The following is a 16777-nucleotide window of genomic DNA, read 5'->3' as shown; positions in this document are numbered from 1 at the left end:
TTATTTAACCTCTTAAGGTTTTTCATTCAATATTAGGAAAACATTAAAATATGCATATAAGCAATAAAATACACTAAACAATAAGTTACTTTTGCAAACAACGCCTTAAATTATTGTAATTTCAGGCTGAACTCGCAATAATTTTAGAAATCAGTTTTTCCATCAATTATTCTGACGATTAATTGATTAATCTGATTTTTAAAAATTGGCACATTGTGCAGATTTCTCATTTAACCTCTTCAGCTTTTTATTCAATATAAGAAATACATCAAAGTGTACAAATAAACAAATAATTTATGTATGTAATCTAGAGCAGCAACAATTAGTAATTGATTACCCTACCAATTATTCTGACGATTAGTTGGATGAAAAAGGCACATAAAAAGCTCTTAAGCTTCATTATTTAATATTAGAAATACATTAAAAGAGGCAAATTAAATCCCCTTTTTTAAATAAAAAACAAACAAAATGTAACAATATATCTTTCCTTCAGTGACCTTGAATCAGGTGAAAATAAAACTCCCATTGAAAAGTTGTGGGTAAAATATTTTTACAGACAAAGATGTTTTGATCTTAAATGCAGAATGAATGTGTATTTTGTGAACTTTCAGCTTAATTACTGCTCAGAATGTGTTGTTCTTTCGACAAATGGCCATTTTTCAGTTTGTGTAATCCAGTTAACGATTAATCGATTCCAAAATTAGTTGACTGTTACTTCAACAATCGATTAATCGCGATTAATCCAATTAAAATTGATGTGGCAGCTAATGAACAAAAAGACGAGTTGAAGACCAGTAAATTGATTTTTCATCCCAGCTCAGGTTTTTTCTTCTGCAGAGCAGAAAGGACAGAATCCACCGGTCCATTTAGACACCAATGCAACCAAATCCGATTCCTTCTTGGCCCAATTCCAGTCAATGTCAGACTTGTTCTACTGATTTCAACACAATCTGAACGGTCATGTCGCATTTTTTATTAATTTCTTTCTTTATTTTTAAGGTTTTCTTTGCTCTGGTGGCCAATAAAACCTTCCTGTCAATTATTTGATAGTTAATTGACAGGAAAGTGGGTAATGACAGGAGGGAAGACTTGCGGCAAAAGTCACCAGGCCAGGAATCGAACATGTGACTAAGGCCTCCATATGTGGGCTGTGCTTAACCCCTGCACCACCACACCTCACGTGGTCATGATGCATTTTAGCTGATTTTTACGTCGTTGACGTGAGACCTGCATCGTAATTCTGCACCAGAAGAAGTCGGACACGATGAATCGGGACGTGAACGACTGAAAATTATAATAATGGAAGAATCGCATCGGGTCACGATCACGCCACCCTCAGTTCTGACTGCACATCCAAACGGACCGAAGGTTCACTGCGCTTGTTTTTCTCAGCTTTCTTCATATTCTTCCAAGTTTGTGACAAAAATGTCGACTCCAGTTACGCAACAATTTAAAAACAGAACTTGTTCTGTTTAAAAACAGTCCATCTGTTCTATAGTTCTGTTTTTATAAAACAGATTTTAAAATGGATCTACAGGCGGCGTCCGTTATAAACAAAGCGCTTCAACGTTGTTCTGCGCGTTTGGGTCAACAATTCACGCAGAAGTTAGATTGTGGTTGCATTTAATTAAAAGAATGAATAAAAATGCAAAAACAAAAAGAAAGACTTTAGAAAAATAATTTTAAAAAATTGTAGAAGTCTAAATGTTTTTATAAAAAAAAAAAAACATTTTCTAAAATTTATGTCTTAAAATAAACTAAATTCATAAAAAATGTAATTTGGCCTTAAACACGTTAATCACAAGCCTCATTTTTTGTAACTAGTCCAAAAGTCTGGACTGGTGTTTCCACCCTTGTTACATCATTGCAATATTGGCTAATCTTTTTTTTTTTTTTATGCTGATGATTCACAAACTCACAAAATCAAGTAACCATGTACAAATGACCGCATGAAGTAGGCAAAGAATAACAAAAAGCAATGCATCATTTAAGACCAGATGACACTTAGAAAGTCGGTTCAAACCCCAGTGAGAGCCATTATTCACAAAATATGAAATAGTGGAAAACCTTCCTAAGAACTGGCTGTTCAAGCAAAGCCACTAAAACGCTACGGTCAGTGTCCGCGGTTCAGCACCGACACAGGCGGGGAGAAAACGGCCTCCACGGAAGATTTGTTCTGCAAAAACAGACTCTACCGACCGAAAAGAACACAAAGGTCACATCCACATTACCACAAACATCTGGATCATCTGAGGAGATGAGGACAGGCGCTATAAACGCACGAGGACAAAGGTGGAACATTCTGGAAAGTCTGAGTCGCTTCACATCAGGCGTTAGTTAAACTAACGAACACGGTGGAGGGAGTGTGGTGATCTGGGCCGGCTCTACTGCAGCCGCAACATCTTAACCAGAAGATCACACAAGAAAACAACATTTACTGGTGACAAATTGTCCCAGAAGTTATCACAATAAACGATAATATTGTTTTGAGACCATTTTCAAGTAATATAAAAGTAACAATGGCATAATAATGCAAGAACACATTCTCAAAAATTAATAAACTTTCAGTTCTAATGAACATTTAACGCTGGAACTGGAAAACAATTTAAATACACAAAACTACAAATAAAATGAATCTTAAAGTCTCCGTAAACAAAACTGTCTTTCAAAAAAAGGAGCTATTTGAGACCAAAACACCAAACTGACAACTTTATCATCCAATTATTGGCAGAAAGGGAGAAAAAATTAAAAATATACTACTGGAAATGAGTTTGCTCTAATTGAGTGAGCAATTAATAGTGACAGACCTGATTTGATCGTATAAAAACACAAAATCTTACCAAGCATTTTTTGTTCTAGTTCCTAGTGCCTGGAAATTAGACAAGATTAACTTACAGGCAAAATATGAGAGCTTGTTTTAAGTAAATCATTCTTTATTATTGATCAAAAGTACCATTTCCACAGCGTATTATTTCTTCTACTGTCTCATCTTGGAACTGGCACATTCAAGAATTATTTTTCTTGAATCAAGTTTCTGCATCTTGCAGAAAAGATACTTGTGAGTTAGTTTTGTCCTACAAAAATATTTCCACTAGAAACTAGATAAAAAAATTCTTGTTAAGATTGTGTTGTTTTTATAGTGTAAATGAAGGTTTAGGAGAGACTTGGTCAAATATTCTGAAATACAGAACTTACCAAAAAGCACCAACTCAAATGTAAGACTTTCTAAGACCATTATGAATGAAACTTAAGCCCTCTAACGCGACAGAAAGGATGAAAGCTGCAGCTCTGTTCTCTTTTGGTTCCTCCTTTTCAGCTGCATCTCCATTCAGAGTAACAACTATGTTGAAATAAATTTCTTAAAAAACTAAAATTGGAGCTTGATCATCGTGTTTAAAATCAAATACACCTCAGATTTCTGAGTTTATGTCGCACCAAAAGCTGAACTTTGACCACTGCTAGCAGTAGCATCGCTAACAGTTTTCTGTGCTAAGCTTTTTCAGCAAAAATATACTTAGCATCATATAGTTTGGCAACAGAAGAAATCCAATGATAAACGATAAATTTGCACTTAAACCATAACAGACCTTCCCCCCCCCCAAAAAAAACTAGCTGGCTGGCTAGGAAGGGTATGTTAGCATCTAGCTAGCGGTAGCCTCAACGGATTTGAAGATGTACGAATTGCCTGAAAGAAAAAATGAAGCAAGAAAGGAACAATTTAGAACCACATGGAACATAAAAGATGAAATAGTTCTTCCACTGCAGCCTGTGACGAAATGTTTTGATTAATTTAAGAATTTAAGGTCTTAATTTTAGACTTTTTAAGAATGCGTGAATCTTTTGTAGGACAAACTTGGATAACGCTGTAAAAAACCAAAAACCTAAAAATACCAAAATAGCTCCAAAGCTATGTGATAGATTAATAACCTGGTAGATATTTGGGAGAAATTTCCAATATCAATTAGTTTATTACTCTGAAACAATTGTGTTAAAAATGCATAAAATGCAAAAAAAAAAAAAAAGCCTCTATTTTTTTTAAAAAACGAATTGACATGGAATTTGCAAGTCTGCATCCTTCAAAGCTTTATTTACTTTTTTAAACCTGTGCAGCAAAACGATAAACATCCAGACAGTGCAGAGGCTCCAAAACGCCTGCAGAGATGAAACTGCTTGGTGTTGCTTTTGCCGTTTTGTTTGTTGCTCGACAGGCGTGAGAAAGAAAGAACTTTTCAGTCGTCTGTGTGATGAATGGACTCTGAAAGTATGATGAAGCTAAAGCAACGGCTGTAGATCCATGGAGGGGAGGATTTATGTGACTGCGAAAACTTGAACCCCCACAAGCAGACGGCTAAACCAAAACAAACACGCAGAAAAAAAAAGGAAAAAAGTTGAAATATAATTAGTCTTCTTCACCGAATCCACAAATCTTTTGCAAACAAACCAGCTGTCTTACAAGCCTGAGGACCTCAAGATAAATACTTGCTCCTAAACAGAAAGTGTGAACACTTTATTTAGGCTGTCTAAATGTTTATCCGTCTCCATTTGTAGCACGTCTCACTTGTTGTTTGCAAAACAAACTCAGAGGGAGATAAATCCACACATCTGGCCCTTAAAATAAAGACGGAACTCCTTGGAAAGCCGTTTCTGATGCGAGAGGAGCTTTCTGTGGAGGAAACGACCACAAGAAAACAAGAAAACGTTGCATCCCTTACAGATATCCACCAGCTTTATCAACCAGGGAGGAGCGTCTGCTCCCATCACTGCAAAAACACAAAATCTTTCCAAATATCTTTGGTCTGGTTTCTAGTGTAAAGATCTAAGTACACTAAACGTCCTAAAGAAAAAACTAACTGAAATATTTCAGTTTGGTTTGAGTCCATAATATTCATGAAGAAGTACTAGAGAGATTATTCAGTTATAACATGGGAAAGTGTCTTATGAGTGAAGTAATCTGCCAGGGGAACTAGTTCCATTCCTGTTCAATCCTGAAGGGCACATATCACGCAAAATTCACATTTTGCGCATTTGTTGGTCTCTACTGCTTCTGAAAACATTCCAAGCGTTTTAAAAAGAAACAGCCGCCTGCTTATTTTGGCAATAAATTTATAATTTTTGGTGTCTGGAAAATGAGCCGTTTCAAAAACCGAACGCAACGTCACAAATCAGCAGGAACTACAGGTCACCTAGTAACCACAGACCGTTACCTAGCAACCCCAGTGGAACGCCACCTGTCACCTAGCAACCCAAACTGAGTTCCAGCATGTTTAGTCAGCTGGTTTTACTGCTGTACAATGGCTGCTGGAAACGACAAGGGTCTAGTTGCTGACTTGCAGTTGTTTTGTGTTGATTGTAGATCTGTCCTGACCTCTTCCAGGACTATTTATTTAAAACAAGGTCTTGTTATCTTGTCACTTGTAATTTGGATTTTCTTGTTTCAAGTGTTCCAAAACATCTGCAGTAGAAACTAGACCAAAAATACTTGGTAAGATTTTGTTTTCGCAGTGCAGAACCAGTCTGAATTGGATTATTCGGCTCACTTTAAATATCTTTTATAAATAGGGGTTTCTGCTGCTCCCTGAAGGGCCACATGTTGGTGGAGGGAAGGCCCAAAATGGCACCCGCAACCACAGAACCAGAGGCAGGCAGCGGCGGTCACCACGCTGCCTCTCGCTCTGATCTGGGAGAAAAACAGCCCTTCAAACAAGAAGCCTGTTTGTCAGCTAAAAGGGGAGAGCCGGTCCTTAATATAGTCCAACTGATCTGAGCGTCGGCTTCCAGAGCGGCGCAGGCATTCCTGTCCCCGCCGAAAACCCGCCCCACTCAGATGGGACTCATTGGTTCGCCGTTTTGGGAGTAGAACGCTGCGGTCACTCGCGGGCGGGCGGGCGGGCTCCTGGGGGCCTCGGCGCTGAGGTGACGGACCGACTGAACGGGGTCACTTACAGGAAGGGAAACAGAAATGAATACTGCAAACAGGAAAGGCCAAAGAATGCAGAAGAAAGAAAAATCGCTTCACATCTCTGGTTCACAAGTTCAGCGCCAGAGTTTCTCCTTCCTGGAGGGGAGAAGTTAAGAAAACGACAGAACAATGGCGGCCATCAGTCTTCTGTTGGACAATTTCAGCTTGATTCTGGCAGAACCGCAATGTTCGGGTTAAGATCTGACCAACACAAAAACACGGGAAAGAGACAGTTCACCTTCTTTTGGAAAAATCTGATCTTTACCAAGTCTTAAATGCATGAAACCTAGAGAAACAACTAATGATTATTTTAGTAAATCAATTATTCTGATGATTAATCGGAAAAGTTTGGGCTGAATTGGCACATTCTGCATGTTTAACATCTTAACCTTTTTATACAATATTGGAAATACATTAAAAGAGGCAAATAAACTAAATTAAATTTCCATCTCAAACAAGGTTTCAAATGTATGTAATCTAGGGTTGCATTACTTATTTTAGCAATTATTCAGGTGATTAATCAATTAATCGGACAAAAAAACTGGCTGCGGATTTTTCCTTTTTTTTTTTACAATATTAGAAATACATTAAAACACGCAAATTAGCAAATACATTTCTTTTTTAAAATAAGAAATAAACTTTTTCTTGCCTAAAATGCAATAATATGGCTTTCCATTGGTGAATTTTAACCGAGTGAAGCTAAAACTTTGCCACTTGTTGAGTTTTGTTTTTATCTTGAGTGCAAAATGTTTTTGTATTTTGTAAAGTTTTGGCTTAAATGCTGCTCTGAATATGAGCAGGATCTGACTTTGTCAAGAAAAAGCAAATAACCTTTTTTTAACCTTTGTACTCCAGTTAGTGATTAATCGACTGCTCAAATAGTTGATTTCAATAATTAATAAATCACGATTAATCATTTCAGACCTAATGTAATTAACACAAAGTGTTAAAAAAAAAACAATTAAATGCAGACAGTTAACGATTAATCGATTACTAAATTAGCTAATTGTTTCAGTTATCGATTAATCGTTTCAGCCCTCCTGTAATTTAACCTCAAACACAAATGGATACAGATTTTAGGGAAGCATTTATAACATCAGGATTGGCGGATGTTGGTCATTTGTTTTAAACTTATCAGAATTGGCCCAATATATAAAACTGGATCAATATTATCGACCGATATTTATTCCCATTTTATTCGTTTCTGGTGGAGGAAGTTATTTGTCTGGTCATGTGATGGTGATAATGCAGCACAGGACTGTGGTAAAGTCAGTGGTGAGGTAATTTTTACAACCCATATCATTAGATTCGGGTTTGGACTTTGACTAGGCCAATGTAACTCCTCCAGTTTGGGTCAAGCTTCAGTCATCAGACTCAATTTGACTTAAAATCCCATGCAGTGGAGATTGTGGTTGATTTTTAGTCTACCTAGCTCCTGCTGCTGATTAAGCCCATATCACCAACCTTCCACCACCGTGCTCAACAACTGATGACTTGAAATAGTTTTTAAAAGTCCTGATAACTCCGTCCAGATTGATGCTGCCTTTGCAGTTTGCTAACCTTTGTTTACACACCAGCAAAACAAAGTAAAACCTGATGCTTTTATAGAAAGTCAAACTCAATTAATAAAAGCAGCTGATTGGGAGTTTAAATGGTGAACTCTGTGGAAGCACTGGGGGTGTACTTAGTTTTCAGAACACATTTTCCCTCTTTGTTTAATAAATATTGTCAGTAGAGAATCTGCTGCAGTCTGGATTAGATTTAAATGTTTATAGAAGCAGATAAGTTTTATTCTGCCCAGAAACATAAAAGAGGACATTTTTTTATTTTAAAAAACAAAGAAGAAGAAGAAGCAGCAACTGCGTCAACTAAACCGTTCCTGGTGCATTTTCATTATCTAAAGCTGCCTGGATGGTTTATTCTTCCTCATAGCAGCCGTGTGTGGTACTGATCCACATTCCCTTATCACGCTGGGAGCACACACACACACACACACACACACACACACACACACACACACACATTTACATTTAGCAGGAGCCTGTTTTCCCATTACATTAACACGAACCAACCCATCGTTTGCCTCTGCTGCCTTTCAGTGGCTGCTTCCCAACATCTGTTTCTGCTGCACCAAAAACTGTTTGTTTGTCTTAACAATTACGGCCCGATGTTTCTCATTTCATTTCTCCAATCTCTCGAAAGCCATTACCCGGTTTCAGGTCCTTTTCTGCTCCGAACATTCAGAAACCAGATCCAGTCATTTGATGGGAACAAGCGGTCAGTGGACGCCTCTGGACGGGTCGGCTCAGAGGAAGCGCACGGGTCGTCTGAAAACCCGACATGGTTACGCACAGGAGACTCAACCCGAAGCTGTTTGGATCGTCTGTCAGACTCGGATGGGGTTGATGGTGGAAACATTGAGGAGTTTTGAAGGAGAGAAACGTGTTGTCCAGTTAAAATAATTACACTGTGAGGTCTGAGCCGATAAGAAGTGCTACTAATGACAGAGACACATAAACATTCAGCTACTGCTTTCACCCTCAATCCAGCGCTCAGCTTCAAGTCACCAGCACATCTTTGCCAGCAGCCGCCGTCTCAATGTTGTCAATCAGCACCAACCGGCTCCCTGGCCCGCTGCCCAACGCGCCCCTCTGTCCGTCTGAAACGACCCTCGGGGTCATGTATCATTCACAAGTAGCTAACAGAACGAAAGTCAGCATTAGAAACCAGTTAGAGCTGCAGCTAACAATTATTTTAATATTGATTAATTGATTAATCGATTATTCTAACGATTAATCGGATGAAATTTGCACATTTTACAGATTTCTCATTTAACCTCTTAAGCCTTTTTCTATTAGAAATACACTAAAGGATGGAAATAAACAATTCAATTCCTTTCTTAAATAAGAAAATTAACATTTGATTGCTTGGTAAATCTGAACCTGGTGAACCTAAAATTAAACTACTTGGAGAATTTTGACTATTTAACATGTTTAGTCAAAGGTGTTTTTATCTTAGATGCAAAATGTATCTATATTTTTAACAGTTTTGGTTTTATTACTGCTCTGAAAGAATTTAATTTCTCATCAAATGGCCTTTTTTTGAGTCTATATACCCCAGTTAACAATTAATTGATTAATGAGCAAGTCTGTGATTTAAATAATTGATTAATCACAACTGGACTGATTGTTTCAACCCTACTTTGATGTGGCAGCTAATGAGGAAAAAGCATCAGAAAAGATGATTTGTTCATGAGGTTAACGATTAATCTGATTAATCTGATTAATCAGATTAATCAGATTAATCATTTCATCCTTTGGTGGGATGAAGCAACGTGTAAGTACTCTGTTACTGTACTTAAGTATATTTTTCATGTATACGTACTTGTGGGTACTTTTGATTTTTCTTAACTTTAAATTTAGGCTGTTTTCACACCTGACCATCCGGTTCGACTCGTTTCAATTGGGGACCAAAATTACAACATTTGTCACATTTTCAGCTTACTTTCAATACTTATTATTTTTAAAAGCAAGTACTTACTTTTACCCAAGTAAAATATTCATGTGGTACTTTTACTAGAGTGCATTGTTACCCGTTTATTTGTACGTTTAGTTAAGTACGCTGTTTCTCTCCAGCGCTGTTAGAGACTAAAGCAGTGTGACTCAATCGCAGAGCAATGAGAGGTGTCAGAAGTTCAAACCAAGCCAGGTTTTTAAGTTTGGGAATGGCTGCCTGGAAGGTCAAACACCAACCATAAAACAAGCCTCTAAATTCCTCTGTGTTGTAGCTGAGCTCACTCCCTGTCCGACATGAAGTTTCCCAACTAAGAACTACAAACACTTCAGTAAATAAACAGGACGCACTGCGATGCACAGCTTAACAAAATCATAAGGGTTAAGGAGACACATTTTGATGAATGACAATCTTAAAGGGGCGGTATTAAGTGTTTTGTTATTTTACAGCACAATCAAGCAAGCAGACATTTCGTTCGGTTATAAAAAAGCTGTATGTACAGTGAACCCTCGTTTTTAGGGTTACGTTCCTAAAAGAATCAGTGATAGGTGAAATCCGCGAAGTAGTAACCTTTATTTATTTAACAATTATTATACAATGAAACACTCCATATTACATTGAAACCAAGGAAACCATTTGTTTAACAAATAAAAGTACTGTAAAATAATTTCAATCATCAATACGAACTGAAGACGGATTCACGCGCCCCAACTGCGGAGATCAGCGCCGCCCCACGAGTTGTTGGATTAGAACGGGAGAAAATAAATAATCATTATGATAAAAAATACAAAGTACAGTAGGACAAATAGTGACTTGCGTGTATTTCGCTGCATCCTGACTCTGCTCTGTGGCGTTTTTGTCTCCTAAAGCCGCGGTGCAGGTGTGTTTGTTCGGGAGGAGAACATCGTTATCGGTAGCTGTTGTCGCTCTTTTTTCTTATTAACCGACATGCCACCACCGATTATGTTAAATTTAGCCAGCTGTTTTTACGTACGTGTACATATTAAACCGCAACGTTATTGACACACAGGTAGAGAAGGAGCAGAGAGACTGTTTAGCCAATCAGAATGCAGAACACAATGCAAATCCGCGAAGCAGCGAAAGGAGAACCGCGATACAGCGAGGGTAACAACACTTCATCACAGCAATACTCCTCATTATGCCGTTTACAGCCAATTAATATGCAGTTTGTAGACAAACTCAAACATACATGAAGGAAATCCCATAAATCCCATTAGTTTTCCATTAGATTCAAAACTGCAAGAAAACTGAAGCACATTTTTTCTCTTTCATGAGCCATTTCCTTTAGCATACACAAATAAAAATCAGAAACCAACCAGCCATCCTGACGGACACCTGAAATCGGTCCTGATTGGTCCATTTCTATGAAGAACAGTGCAGGTCCTTAAAATAACGGCCAGTTTCACAAGCTGTTGTTGAATTTGATACATAATAAAATAAAGAAGCAAAACAAAATTTGGAAAATTGAAATCCATTCACATTGGGACGAGCATTCAGGTTCGCCTAGTGGCTTGAAAAATTAAGAGAAATTATCAATCAGACTCACTGATTTTCATCTGAAATCATTTGTGAGAATAACGCCAGCAGCTAATCGTTAGCTGCTTACTGTTAGCATCAGCTATCAAGCTTAATGGTGGAATCAAATTATGCCACCATTTTATTTATCAACGAGACTGGAGCACATTTAACCGCATCTTGTTACAAAGACCGAGAAAAACGAACAAAAATTAATAAGATAAAATTAAAAAAGATCCAAAATCTAAGCAACGTAAGAAAACCCTGACTGGCTAGTTGTTAGCAGCTAACAGTTAGCATCTGTGTTTAAGATTCTTGTCTACACTAATGAGCTTTTTTACAGTTTCTACAATGTTTTAATCTAATGGACAGTGATGCTAGTACTGTGAGATTTACTAAATTTCTTAGTATCTCCTAATAATAAGGCAAGAAATGAACGAGTTGTGTTGACAGAGTCAGCTAATGAAAACGTCTCATTAGCCTAGCATGTTATACTGGGTTACATAAATACTGGAGTCCCTTTTAAAATGTTTAATTGTTTGTTCAAGATACCAGGAAGAAAAAAGTAACAAAAATTCAAATGGTTTGCAACAAGCACTGTAAAAACACAGTTAGCATCTGATTCAATCTTTGGCTTGATTTACAGTTTTTTAAGATTCTGGACTGGATTTGATCATCTCTACTTTAAAAACTACAAAAATATTGGCCAGACTTGATCTCTATAATTCTACACTGAATGGAGAGCTTTTAAAACTTTCACTAAATCCTAATTTAATCTGTGAAAACTTAAAAATGGGACATTAATACTCCTTTATTTGCTTTATGACCATGTAAAAAGTGCAACATATAGAGCTGGACTTCAGTATATAAAAATCTTTATCACTCTGTTTGGAAAAGTTTTAGTTTTCCCCAAATTATTGCTGAAATTTCAGCTCTCATTTGACACGCCTGGCCTTCAACCACTAATCCATCACGCATTATTAAAACCAAGAGGTAATTAAGGTTGTTATTATAAAAAGATAACATTTATATCTCCCAGAAATACACTTTCATTGCCATTTTTGACATTAACTAAGAAAGGCATAAACAGTTACCTCATATAAAGACCATAACTCACACGTGACCTCACTTCCTGTTTTTTTTTCAGGTTCTTTTTTATGAAACCTCAGCCATAATTTGTCGTTGCTGGTGTGCATGTGGCTTCACGAACATTAGAAGAAAAAAAAATAAAATCAAGAGAGCCATTATGAGAGCAGAGGCTGGTATCATTACACATGCTTACATTCAAATTGCCCACTTAACATAGTTTTCCTACAGAAACATGTGTTTATCATTAACGAGCGCCCTAATAGCTCAAAGATTATTCAGGCCCTCTTAATGACGCGGTTGTGCTTTGTGCAGGTCGGTCTGATAAGAGCCAGGGCCACTAATGGTTTATTAATTCCCCCCAAAAAAAGAGGAGAAAAAAATACTTTAAAAACAGTTTAAAAAAAATTGAAATTACTCCGACATCTCATTCAATCAGCGTCACAAAAACTTGGATGTACTGCAGAGGAAACAATTAGACAAAAATACTCAACTAGCTGGTTTCCTGGGTTTAGAATAAGGCAGCTATTCAGATTTGTTTATATGTATATATCCTGTTTTTCATGACAAAACGCAATTTGCAGACATGTTAAAGTTTACAAACGTATCTGTCTTCACAGTTTGTCGAGAGGCTTTCACAGCAGCAAATTTCAATGACCATAAATAGAGGAATAAACAGCTGCAAGTGAGAAATATTTCCGTAATTTAGCAAAATTATCAAGTCAATTAAGTTAAAGTGAGGTAAGCTGAGGGAGAGAAACTACAAAAAAAAAAGCAAATTACTGCAAAAACAAAAGCACTTTGTACCAAAACGTGATGCTGGACCCAACGAGCGAGTCTCTCTGCGTCGGTCCACAGCAGTGCAGGGATCTGAAAGCCATCGGAAGCGTCTTCCTGTCCCCCACCCGACGCAACAATGCATGTGCAACTGTTTGAACTTGGGGAGGGATTTTATCTGAGAGCAGCCATGTGTGTCCCACTGACTGCATGTCAAAGAGACAGATTCCAGGCCTGAAAACGTCTCCGTGTCCGTCTCTCTGAAAACGTCCCCCAGAATCCAGAAATATGGGACAAAAATCTATGTAAAGGACAACAAATGTGAGCAAGAGGCCCAGCAATCGATTGGAAACTGGTTTAAAAATCACTGATTGTAAGATTTGCTTTAGGAATCTCCCAATTAAATCTCACATAGATTGGCAAATAACCATTAAGACTAAATGGTTAAACCTTTTTCTGGTCTATGCTTTGAAATACAAAACAAATTATGACATCTTCATTTAACGTAGCGAAATTCATGCGCTACATTTTGCAACACCATCAAAGTGCCTATCTGGAATGATAAAGAGTTTTCCATCTCTGGAGGAAAGTAGGGAAAAAAAAACACCAAATGTTGCCGTTCTGGTTGGTGGTTCATGTTGGCTGCTGTGATGAAATGTAAAGGTAACACTGATGTGTTCAGGGCGACACGTTTGTCCTTTTTAAACAGAAACAGTCAGAAAAACAGCCTGCAGGAAATCTGCAAGACGACTGTTCAAGACTCAGTAGTGCCGTTTATGGAATATTTATTTAAGCTTTTGTTTTTATTCAAGTCGTCCCAGAGAGAGCAGCAATAAGTTGCATCTAAATTTCAACTTTTTGAATTTGTTTAAAGGACCAAACGCCAACATGAAGGTATAAAACAGATTTAAAGCGGTTTTAAAGTTGATCAAGTTTTCTATTGTAAGTCCAGGTTCATTTAACTGGATGCCAGAGACTCTGTGGGCGTTTTCTCTGTTTACATGGAGCATTAAAAATTCACCAACCTTCCCCTCTTGATGCTGTGCACTGCCAGTCTGCTGGCTGAAACATTTCCTTTGTGTAAAAGAAAACTAAATCTTATGTTTGGAAAAATTTTCCATGGTAAAAAACATAAAGCGTAAAAACTAATGGAGGTATTGGGAATGTTTAGCTGCCACTGAACTGACTACCTGAGCAGATAGCCTGAGTAATTAATCATCATATCATCTTTTTATCAAACTCCAGAAAAGCAAAGAACAGAAAAAAACAGTTCAGATTCTGTTAATTAAACACTTAGGAAATTACCCAACAATTCAAACAGGTGTTTGTTTTCTGTTATATAAACTAATGGAAGAACACCAATCAGTTTGGAGAATGTTTTAAAACTAAAGCTGCCACTGAACGGACTACCCGAGCAGATAGCCTGACTAATTAATCATCAAATATCATCTTATCTTTTCATATTCCAGAAAAGCAACAAAAAAAACTGTAAAAATTGTTCATATTCAGCTAATTAAGCACCTAATCTTCAAACAAAGGTGTTTGTTTTGCTATTATTTATCTTTAATGTTTGAATCAAAAGCAAAATAAAGGCATAATGGAGATAAACATACCTGCTTTTCTGTTTTAAATCATCAGGCAGACTTATCTTAACGCGATCAGTTCATCTCATTCCTGATCAGAACTTTTACAAATCAGCATTATTTCCTTCAAAGATCAAGGACTTGTTTCAAACATAACGCAGAAAATCAGGCCAGCTCAGCGCATAATGCATGCATTCAGAGGCAGCGTCCATAATGCTGCACCGCGGCTTCATACACAAACTGTGTATTAACTCGGAGCAGTGCAGGGGCGCCCCCGTTCACCGGAGTTAACCAAACACCGCAACCACCGCTCCTTTTAGCGTCACCTTTCTTTTGTTATTCCCACTCAAGCTCCTCCGGCCCCGGTGCGCACACCGACCCTTCCCCCGAGCCCTGTCCGCCTGCCTTACCTCTCTTCCAGGAGGGCGAAAGCTGCGACGCGTCGGGTCCCTCAGCAGCGGCAAAACGCATTATTCTGATCCCAAATCCGTGCGGGGCCCTCCATTAGAAACGGGCTCAAAGTGCGCGGTGACGGGAGGAACATAAAAACTCTCGGAGGTGGAAAGTTTTGTTTTTCTCTAAGACCCGAAAAGCAGCGATTGGCTTCGGCGGCCAACGTGCGCCAACTTCCCCCAGTCTGGTTCTGGACTCGAGTTTTTCGGGCCGAAACCGCTTGTTCCTCTCCCGTTAAGTGTAACTTCTAAAGCTCCCCGTCTCTACTGCTGCCTCTTCCACACACGCATCTTTGAAGGCAGTCAGTGTCGAGTTGCTCAGCAAATCATGGCAGCGACCAGGCTGCTCGTCAAACCAGGAATGTCCCAGCCCCGCAGCTCGGCACGGCTCCTGGAGAGGGGAGGGAGGAGGCAGCGAGGGAAGGAGCTGTGCATTAACAAGTTTTACAATCTAACGAGAAAATAACTTCCGCCTTCCCCCCTCTGAGCACACGTGTGGACATCGTTAAGGAATCACCTAAGCCAGGGTGTCAAACTCATTTTCATTGTGGGCCGAATCAAGATCACGAATGTTTTCAAGAACCGCGTATCAAACAGGTCCAAGTGACAAACAGTGAAACGTTCAGTAAGTGGCTGTCCCTGCAGTCGATAAGTACTGAGAGTTCGGTGGTAACATTTACTCAATTACTTTTACATGAGTAACTTTTTATAAAAATTTACTTTTAGGAGAATTTCTACTACTTTCTGCTGTTACTTGAGTAAAATTTCTGGGTTTTCTACCCAGTGAATACAAAACAAACATGTTTTAACCAGAAATTCAACAGACAGTTTTGTTTTTTTACGTTTCAGACGGTTTTTTCTTGAAAGAAACTGATTTGGAAACATTTCTTTTGCCAGATTTTGTTATTTTTTTGTTACTTTTATGAATTACTGTCATTGTTGTTCTTAGAAAAACAAAATTTCCACTTAGCTTTATATTTTGGTTGGTCTGATAATGTAATTTTTAAGTTTGATCGTCTCTGTACTTGGGTCGCCTTTTTACCAAATAACTTTTCACTGGAGTCGTTTCTTGGACTCTACATTTTACACCTACTTCAGGACATTTTTGGGTCCTCTGCCAAACTGCTAGTAGGCCTACTGAACGTCTTTTAGCATTCACCAGTGCCTCCATGATTTTGCAAATGTTTTTGTGACGTTTTGCAATCAAAATCACAGATTTTCTCTCTGTCAATTATGCCTGTGTATGTGCTGCTCACACCCTTCCCTTTTCTCTCTGCTAAGCTACTGTTAGTTCCCCATGTCAGAGCCTGCCATGAATGCTAAGGCTAGTTAGCATAGCCACTGATGATGACAGAGCAATGGTTTTCCTAGAATGGTAATTTCTTTCTCTGCCATTAGCAACTTTAGCATCACATTCACAGGGTTGATTGACAAAGCTAAGGCACTTGTAAAAAACTGGACGGACTGACTGATGTATGTTAGTGTCTGGAATCTGGAGGGCCACATAAAAAGCTACGGTGGACCGGATTTGGCCCCTGGGCCTTGAGTTTAACACATGTGACCAAAGCATTTTAAAAAGATCAATATAAAACTTCCCACCAATAATCAAATCAATATTAAACAACACAGTCAGAAAGTTCAAATTAAAATAAAAAATTCAACTTAAAAATCGTAGAAGTAATACTTCTGTTGCCAGGTATGTCATTGTTAGCTAAAAATGTGAGCTAACTCATTTACATAAAGAGTAAATAGTGCTTGTGTGTGTGTGTGTGTGTGTGTGTGTGTGTGTGTGTGTGTGTGTGTGTGTGTGTGTGTGTGTGTGTGTGCGTGTGTTAGGATCAACAATGTGTCAGGACAGGGTCCATACTTTT

General features: G+C 38.1%; 1 protein-coding gene across 2 annotated transcripts in view; it reads right to left on the bottom strand.

Moving 5' to 3' along the window:
- cdon (cell adhesion associated, oncogene regulated) overlaps nt 1-15405 on the bottom strand; it is a 58941-nt gene extending 43536 nt beyond the window's left edge. Inside the window, exon 1 of one of the 2 annotated variants that reach the window (XM_044119577.1) lies at nt 14865-15405. The gene's annotated coding sequence lies outside the window, so the exon portion shown is untranslated. The remainder of the gene's footprint in view (nt 1-14864) is intronic. The other variant, XM_044119578.1, reaches the window with a different exon arrangement.
- Between the last annotated feature and the right edge of the window lie 1372 nt (nt 15406-16777).

The sequence above is a fragment of the Gambusia affinis genome, linkage group LG06, assembly GCF_019740435.1.
Source record: "Gambusia affinis linkage group LG06, SWU_Gaff_1.0, whole genome shotgun sequence".
NCBI lineage: Eukaryota > Metazoa > Chordata > Actinopteri > Cyprinodontiformes > Poeciliidae > Gambusia > Gambusia affinis.
This window is presented reverse-complemented; position numbering and strand designations above follow the sequence as displayed.